The following is an 8171-nucleotide window of genomic DNA, read 5'->3' on the forward strand; positions in this document are numbered from 1 at the left end:
ACAGTAAAAATCAGTTGACTTTAAATATGACACGGCATGTTCAGGCTCTTGAAATACAAACAGTTCTATGAAACCATTAGAAAAGTCATTAGGGAGAAAGCAGCCCTACTCTTTGCAGTTGCTCTGTGGGAGCCAAAAAATTTAGGAGAGGCAAATTTGTTCCCAATATCAAAAGGAAGACAATTAGGGCCTTGCTTAACTTGACTGTTTTCTACACGAGGTGCTCTAGGCCTGTGTCATTGTCACTTGGAAAATACTAAAGCTATTAGGCTGAAAAATTAAAATAAAGACAATATAGAAGAAGTTCTATAATCTGTTCCACACTGAAGGCTGTATTAGAATATTCTGGTTTATTCTAGAGGCTTTGAACTGCCTTAATGACTCCTTAGTCTCCAGAGTCCTTCCCTGTCATCAGATTTGTGGTGGTGGCAGAAATCACTGTAAACTTAGGCATCATATGGTCCCCAGATCTGCCTTTCAGTTAATAGATGTGTGATGGATAATGTGGTTTCAAAATCTCTGAATGTTTGTTCCCTGATGGAATCATCCTTTTGACTCTTTTAATGTTCTGATTCATAGCTTTCCTTGTGACTTTTGCGGAAAAAAGCTGTCATATTTGCAAACAGAACTAAAGTTATATTCCGTTAAGGACATGGCTACCATTTGTTATCTGCATTGGGATCCTAAATAAAACTTAAAAAAAATTATTGTACTTTCTCCTACAAATAGTAACTGAGGATAGTTTTGTAAAAATTTCTTAGTAAACATATAAGCCACCCAATATTTTGCATCTTATGATGACAATACTGTAGAGTAATTGTTTCCCAACTAACAAATTGAGAAGTAGAAGACCTGGGTTCAAGCTTCAGCATTTTCTGTAGGTTGTTGTCTGACTTTGAACAATTTTTAAAAATCTTCTGGCCCTGTTTAATATTCTGTAATAAAAGGATGACATTAGACTTGAATCCCCCTTCTTGGTATTAAAGTTCATAATCTCCCATTCTAAATCCATCAGGCAAGCCATACATACTTTAAAGATGTCTACCAATTCAAATGGCATCTTTAATGTTTTCTTGTGTACTCATTTTATGGCATATTTTGCTTCAATGTCTAAATAAGGAGAGAGAATAGAATAAGTAAAGCACAAAGAAGGAGCTTCAAAGATAATGAAAACTTTCTATTTCTTAAGCTGGTAGTGATTTCACAGATGTTTGTCCTGGCTTTTTTTTTCTTTTCTCATAGCTATTCATAAAGTACAGACTCTTTTAGAATGTCCTCCATAGTAAGTGAGAAGACAAAAGAAAGGAAGAGATTAACATCTGTGTCTATTTTGTTTACAGTTCAATCTTTAGCAAGCATTTTATGTGAATGACTATGAGAAAAAGTGCACTGGAATTGGGTATGGGGGCCCAGGCCTGTATTACCAGCAGCTCAGAGGCCCAGACAGGAAGATCCCAAGTTCAAAGCGAGCCTCAGCAAAAGTAAGGTGTTAAGCAATTCAGTGAGAAGTTGTCTCTAAATCAAATACAAAATAGGGCTGGGGATGTGGTCCAGTGGCCCCTGAGTTCAATCCCCAGTACCCACCCCCCATCCCCCCCATAAAAAGGTGCCCTGGAGTCTAATACCAAGTATTTCTTTCATTACTTTACGTGTTTTACAGGTTTCACATATGGTTAGAAACCGAATTTTTAAAATCAAGTTTCTCTTTCTACTCTTTTGTGATTAAATAGTGATTAATAAGGTGTTGTTTTTCTGCAGGACTAGAGGGAAACAGCAGGATTAGTATGTTCCTTTCAGTTCATAAGTTGTCAATAGGTTTCAATTAGAGGATTTGTACAAAAGCAAAGGAATTGGAAAGGTATCATGAACTATGAGATATAGTAAGTATCCTGCATTCTTTGAAGTCTGCAGACAGTTCTTTTGTGCTTTGACAGTTAATTTTTCTTTTTGCTACTTTTGATAAAATGTATTTTTCTTTCCCTGAAAGAAATAAAATGTAATTACATATAGTATAAAAAAAGAAAAATTCACCCAGCTATGTGACCTTAGGCAAAGTCATTACTCACCATCTATTTCAATTCTTTATTTATAAAAAACAGAATGGTAGCCATCAGCCCTAGAATTCTTTGTCCTTGAGGATAATCCATGGAGATGGAAAATCTTGCACAGATACATTCTCTGCCATCACAAGTGTGGAATCTGTATTCTATTGTAGGCAATACGAAGCAGCAAATTAGTTCCAATAGTGTTTACTGCATTGCAGTAGTTTGCAGCGAACAACAAGATACCTCTTTACAGATATCTGCAAACACGAAGGAGCACTAGGTTTCTTGTTCCCATGGAAATATAACCTCAATTAAAATTCTATTCTCATCTCTATGAAACTGTGCACAAACGTCCAAGAATCAAGAATAATACTGAGAGACCTGCTGAGCTTGGTAACAGCCCCTGCTTTCCTTCTGCACTGACTTAACACAGTTCTTGTTAATCATAAATGCATATCATAATCACTTCTTGACTGTTTTCAAATGATGAGCTCCCAAACCCCACCCTAGGGCCGATGCATGAGAATTCCCCCAGATGTGGCCCAGAAATGTGCATTGTTTGGGATGATTCATGGCTGATTTTATTTAATGAAATTTAGCTTCCTTGTTGTGCTATGGATAAGGCAGGAGATAATCATCCAGGAATAAGCTATTTGCTATGATAAAAAGAATAATATACACAAGTAGCAATCCAAAACTCTTTACTGTCCTTTGTTGGAAATTTTTCTTAATAACAGTTCAAAATAATAGCAACTTGGATATAAAATGTGACCTTAGATTGGTGCAGAGAACAATTTGCCCAACTATACAATAGCTATGATTAATACTGGTCTTCAAAGCAGCCCATCTATTAAGACAATTTTTTGTGAAGAATGATAAATTATTAGTTAAATAAAAACTACAATTAGGGTATTTTCTATTGCCTATAGAATAATACGAGGGACTAAGTTCTGCTAGGGACTTATGCAGGCCCCGTTACTATGCTAGAAACTTGCAAGACGTTCTTTCTAACTGTAACAAGTTGATTTCCCATTAATAGATGGAGAAATCAATTGAACAAAGGTTAAGATACTTTCCTACTACCTGGGAACTAAAAACTTGCAAAGTGAATAAGCTTGAAACTAGATTTATGATTGCAAATGTATCTGGATATGATGCCAATTCTCTCATTCATTGTGTTTTATGAGTTTAATGAGCAAAGAGGAAAAAAAGTCTTTATTGTGCTTTGTTCCTTGCTGCTGATAGAGATGTAGCTGTTATTATGGAAAGTGTACAGGAGACTTGCTTGTGTTCTTTAGATATACCCATGAGGAAAAGAAAGTTCCAGTAAAAAACAAACAAACAACAACAACAAAAAAGCAAAGGGTGATTCTCTACTTTCCCATTCTGCACATAACAGGTACAGTGGACCTCTAAGCCAGCCTGGGGTTCTTAGATATGCTGTTTGTATGGGAGCAAGGAAGACTTGCCCATAAATACAGGCTAGTAACAGAGAACTGAAAACAGGGCTGGCACTGAGTGAAATGCAGAGTGGGAAAGATCATGAGATCCCAAGAGTAGACAGTGGGAAGTGCTTTGTTGAGAAAGATCTGACAAGGACAGCTTTGTATGCAGAGAGAGGTTATCATCTGGAAGCCCATTTGGACAAAAGGGAATTATGCCTCATTCTTCTATAGGAAATCTATTTATTGCACTAAAAAGTCAAAAACATTATTTGTGATAAGAAAATCAAGTGACCAACATAATGTAAATAAAACCTGCTTTTACACTTGTATTCAAACCCCTAAGTCCAAAGAGTCAACATTACCATTCACTGGTTAAGTTGAATGTTTCTAAAATGGGTGATTTTTTTTTCTTGAGTTAAACATTTTAGAATCAGTTTACTCCTAATCCCACAACAAACAGTGGATCCACATGGCTGATGCACTTCCATTATTCAGTGAATCTCTTTGGAGTTCTTAGTATATACGGGTGGATTAGTGGTAACTTATGAACTTTTCAAAGTGAAAGGATTGAACATCAAAAACCTCAGAAGTTATCAATATGTGTTTCACAAAGCTTAGGTATTAGCTATGCAAGGATGAAAACTTGTCCAAGTTTGGTTGAACTGCTGCCTCAGATGAATGTTGAAACATTCTCATATTTCCAAGCTGCATCTGCTTTCAGGGGACATATTGGCTACTAATGTAAAAGAAATCAAATTATGCACCTTCAGATGTGGAGTGGGCAGTAATATTTTTCTCCATAAGCTTCAAAGGATCTGATTTTTATTTGCATTCTTTATTGTTGAATTCAAGTAAGAGCACCTCCATGACTAAACTTAACATTAGGTTTTATACATACATCTTAGAAAAAAACAGGGGAAACACTTCAACATACTAACAGTTGTAAAGTTTCTGGTCTCATCCCTGGATTTTTGGTCCATTTTGAGTTGACTTTTATGGAGAGAGAGGGAGATAAATGTGCTTTCACTTTTTAAAATATGAATATCCAATTTTCCCAGCACCATTTGTTAAAGAGGCAGTCTTTCCTTCGATATATTTTTGTCAACTTTGTCAAGGATCAGCTGGCTGCATTGGTGTGGGTTTTTCTGTTTTCTAGTCTATTTCATTGGTCTACGTGTCTGTTTTTATTACACTACCATGCAGGTTTTGTGCTATGGCCCTGTAATATAATTTGAAAATGGGTTTTGTGACACCTCCATAGTTTTTTTTTTTTTTTCAGGATTGCTTTGGCTACTGTGGGTATTTTGTTTTTAACCTCTTAATTTTAGGATTTTTCCTCCTCTTCCTGTGAAGATTATTGTTAGCATTGTGATGAGGATTGCATTAAATCTGTAAACTTTTGTGTATTGTGTCCAGTTTAACAGTATTAATTCTTCCTTTCCACAAAAAATGGAAAGTTTTTCCATCTTCTAGTGCCTTTTTCAATTTCTTTTTTAAGTGTCTATAATTTCATTTGTAAGGTTCTTTCACTTCCTGGCTTAGATTTATTCCTAGGTATTTTATATATTAATTTCTGAAGCTATTGTGAATGAAATGGTTTCCTGATTCCTTTCTCAGCTTGTTTATTATTAATGTATAGAAAAATCTTCTCATGATTTTTATATGTTTTGTATCTTCCTATCTTGCTGAATTCATGAGTTCTGGAAGTCTTATGATTTTCTAAGCATAGAATCATGTTATCTACAAAAAAAAAAAAGGATTATTTAACGTCTTCCTTTCCTATTTATATCCCTCTATTTTTTTCTCTTGCCTAAGTGCAGTGCCTAAAATTTAAAGTAATATATTGAGTAGGAGTAGTGAGTGAACATTCTTGTCTTATTTCTGATGTTAAAAGAAATGGTTTCAGTTTTTTCCCCATTTGGTATGATGTTGGCTTTTGATTTGGCACACATAGCCTTTATTATATTGAGGCAAGATTCTTCTATTCCTAGTTACTCAGGGCTTTTATCATGAAGAGGAGTTGTACTTTTGAGAATTTTTATGTATTTATTGAGATGATCATATGATTTCTATCTTTGAGTCTATTTATATGTTGTATTACATTTATTTGTTTGCATTATGTTCAACTATCCTTGCATTAAAAAAAACAAGATTAACTTGATCAGGGTATACGATTGTTTTAGTGTGCTGTTGAATTTTATTTGCTAATATTTTAGTAAGAATTTTTGCATATATGTTCATCATTGATATTGTTCCTTAATTTTCTTTCCTTCCTTTAAGTGTCTTTATTTGGTTTTAGTATCAGGGTGATAACAACTTTGCAGAATGAGTTTAGAAGCATTTTCACCCTTTCTAATGATGGAATAATTTAAGGAGTGTTGGTGATGATTGTTCTTTTAAGATAGATATGGTAAAATTTAGCTGTGACTATGTCTGGTGCTGGGCTTTTTTTTTTTCTTTTTTAACTGTTTTAATTGCATTGCTTGTTGTTGGTCTGGTTAGGTTTTTTCTATATCATCTTGGTTCAATTTTGGTAGGTTTAATGTATGTAAAAATTTATCCATTTCTTCTAGATTTTTCAATTTGTTGAAATGTAAGTTTCCCAAATAATTCCTAAGTATTTTCATAATTTCAGTTTTGTCTGTAGTAATATTTCCATTTTCATCTCTAGTTTTGCTAATTTGAAGCTTCTCATTCTTTTATTTGATAATTTGTCTAAGGGTTTATCAGTCTTGCTTACTTTTTCAAAGCAGCATTTCCATTTTTCATTGATCCTTTGTATTATTTCTCACGTTTTTTTCATTAATATCAGCTCTGAACATTATTATTTCTTTCTTCCTATGAGCTTTGAGATTGGTTTGTTCTTGTCTTTCTAAAACCCTGAGAGGCGTCATCAGGTTGCTTTTTTGCAATTTCTTTGGGTAATTTTTTGTTGTTCTCTCTTTTTCATGTGTGCTTCAATCTTGGAACTGCCTTTGCTGTATCCCGCAGATTCTGGTGTGTTGTATTTTCTCTTCTTTCCCATGGATTTCCTGTTTTTCCCCCCATGACTTCTTCAATGACCCATACATTTTTCAAAAGTATACTGTTCAATATCCATGTATTCTTTGTATAGTTTCTATAGTTTTTCCTTGCTCTTACAAATTCCATTTCATTATGATATAAAAAGATTCAAGGAATTATTTCTATTTTTATGTATATTAAAACTTGCTTTATGGCATACTATATGACTAATTTTGGATAATGTTCCATGAAGGGCTAAAAAAGAAAATCCATTCAGTCATTGTTAGATAAATATTATATAGATGTCCTTTAAGTCCATTTTATCTATAGTATAGCTTAAATATGATGTGTCTTTGTTGATTTTCTATCTGTATAATCTGTCTATTAGTGAGAGTGGTGCACTGATGTCCCTACTATCTTTTCACTGGGGTCTATTAAAACTTTTATTTTGTTTAGTTTATTTTATGAAATTGGGCCCACCAATATTTAGGTCATAAATATTTATAATTATTATATCTTCCAATTAGACTATTCTCTTTATCATTGTTTTCAGCTTTGCATCTCTATCACCAAAAGAACTGATAAGAACAACCTAGAAGAGGAAAAGTTGATTTGGCTCATGGTTTAGAGGACTCAGTCCACAGATGACCAACACCATATCTCTGGGCCTAAGCAGCAAACAGAGAGAGCTCCTTTCACCGGGGACAGAATATAAACTCTAAAGGCACACTCACAGTTACCTAGTTCCTCCAGCCATACTCCATTGGGCCTATAGTTACTGCTCAATCAATCTATGTGAGTGGATTAATCAACCAATTGTGTTATACTTCTCATAAAAGTTTTCAGAGGTGAAATGATTATGTTTTCTCATACATGAGATTTTGTGGGACACCTCATATCTAAAACACAACAACTATCTTTCTCTCTTCTGACTATTTCAGCTTGAAGTCTGCTTTGTCTGATATGAAAGTAACAGATCTGCATGGAATACCATTTCGTATCCTTTCATTTTCAGCCTGTGATTGTCTTTGCCTGTGAGTGTGTTCCTTAGAGACAATGGGTTTTTTTTTTTAAATGCAATCTGCCAATCTATGTATTTTAGTTGGAAAATTTGGACCATTTACATTGTGCATTATTTTCTGAGAGGTATATGTTACTTTTTATCATTTTTTATAATAATTAATTGTCCCTAATTCTCATTTTTTCTTGTCCATTCTTTTAATGAGATTTTTTCTTTCCCATGCTTTCTTAGTTATTCTTATCTTCCTCTTCTGTGTGTAGGATTCCTTTAAGTATCTTCTGCAGAGCTGACTTAGGAATTATAAATTAGTTTATCTTGGGAGATCTTTATTTCTTCTTTGATTCTTAGGAATACCTTTACTGGATATAGTAATCTAGGTTGGCAGTTGTTTTCTTTCAGAACTTAATGCCCTTTGAAGTTTATGTTGAGAAAACTATTATTTTATTGGATTGACTTTATAAGTGACTTGACATTTCACTCTTGAAACTCTTGAAGTTATTTACTTTGAATTTCTGATATTTTAGCTACAATATGCCATGGAGAAGTTTTTTTCTGGTCCTGTCTATTCTAAATACCTCCAGAACCTGCATGTTCATCTCATTTTCAAGATTCAGAAAAATTTCTGTTACTTCATTGAATGACTTTTATATGTCATTA

This window comes from Marmota monax, unplaced genomic scaffold (genome assembly GCF_021218885.2).
Source record: "Marmota monax isolate L192 unplaced genomic scaffold, Marmota_monax_Labrador192_F-V1.1 WCK01_AAM20220418_F8-fsc00115, whole genome shotgun sequence".
NCBI lineage: Eukaryota > Metazoa > Chordata > Mammalia > Rodentia > Sciuridae > Marmota > Marmota monax.